We start from the raw sequence: 1,551 nt of genomic DNA on the forward strand, positions 1-1,551 counted from the left end.
TAGGAGAGAGAGAGAGTTTATGATTGAGATCAGATGATTTGAGAATAATTACCTTTAACTGGATTATGCAGCAAATAACTGGGAATTTCCAAATAAATTTTACACCCAGTCATAATATTTTTTAGTGAGATCTAAATTCCAGTTGTGTGAATTTTTTTGTGTATCACAAATGGGATTTTTTATTTGTTGCCATTAAATGTCTGAATTTTAAACAGATTCTTGGACTGGGGGTTCATATCAATCAGCTCATTCAACCTTAGCACAGGTCTCATCCCCAGGAGCTTTTCCAGAACTGCTACTTTCACCATGAAGCTCCATGAGTTTTCTTAATTGAAACTTGGGCTTCTGCAGCATTTTTTACTTTTCTAACAAAGGCATCATGGAGCAGATAAATAGATTGACAAGACTTTTCTATGTCTTTCCAATGCTATCTGGAACCAATTAATTAACCACTTCTTTCAAGTCATTTGTCTGTACCTCTCAGGTCATAATTTCCATTATCTTCTTCTGGATTTGGCGGACTTGTTGATGCTGAGCACAAAGGGTCTTCTGAATCTGATTGTTGCATTTTTTAGTAAAACCAACACAGAATAGAAAAGCAAGTAACTAGTCTTGACATCAACATGAGCTTCAATCATGGTCTGCCATCTTTTGACCATGCATAACATTTTGTCATGGATAAGATCCATACCACGGGAATTAGTCAGACAGTTTTTGCCCTGAACATCCTCAGTAATTAGGTTGAGTTTTCAAATTGCAACTTTATCATTCTGCAGATCATCTATACTCATTAAAAAACACAACCCTGAAACCATCAGATGTGATTTGGGCTCCTTTAGTTCTCGTGACTAGTGTTTTCCCAATATTTCTTAAATTGAAAATAGCTGGTGCTTTCAGATTATACCAATTTTTCTTAGAAAATGGGTAAACCACTTTCTCCTTGGCTCATTTCTGCCGCCTTTCATAAGGTGCTTGTTCTTGTCCACTGCCATGGTGCTGCTCAGGAACCCAATTGTGTACATTTTAAATATTGATAGGAAATACCTAGAACTGATGTCAATATATTATATTTAGATAAATTTCAAGTTAATTTGATTAACAAATATGTGTTATGAAAATTCTGACAATCTATGAAAACTTTGAAAAGACTAAATCAATTATTTCAAATTATATCTAGCACCTCTAATAAAATAAAAGCACACAAACTATGGCCTTGAGGACTTGTAGTCATCAAGCAGCAGGAAGAAACATAAACCAGAATATGTGTGGAGGGAGGTTACACACATAAGATTGTCTCAATTACCCCAATTATGTGATACGAAGTCCAAAACCTTCTCCAGACTTCAAATTCTTAACATCTTAGGCTGTCATCTTTTCTCCATATGACCCTCTAAAGCTACACGTTATTCTTTTTTCACCCAGAATCAACCCAAATAATGCATCATTTTCCCTAGTTTCTGCACAAAAAAGTCATGAATAGCAGGAGGAAATCACAGAGAGTAACTCTACCAAACCATTTTTGTTACATGTCATAGCTCTTCCCAAACTGTT

At 35.3% G+C, this 1,551-nt stretch overlaps 1 pseudogene; it reads right to left on the minus strand.

The window, feature by feature from the left end:
• Positions 1 to 246: 246 nt before the first annotated feature.
• On the minus strand, positions 247 to 992 carry LOC148093284 (small ribosomal subunit protein eS1 pseudogene; annotated as a pseudogene).
• Between the last annotated feature and the right edge of the window lie 559 nt (positions 993 to 1,551).

Source organism: Miniopterus natalensis, chromosome 4 (genome assembly GCF_054644295.1).
Source record: "Miniopterus natalensis isolate mMinNat1 chromosome 4, mMinNat1.hap1, whole genome shotgun sequence".
NCBI classification, from domain to species: domain Eukaryota; kingdom Metazoa; phylum Chordata; class Mammalia; order Chiroptera; family Miniopteridae; genus Miniopterus; species Miniopterus natalensis.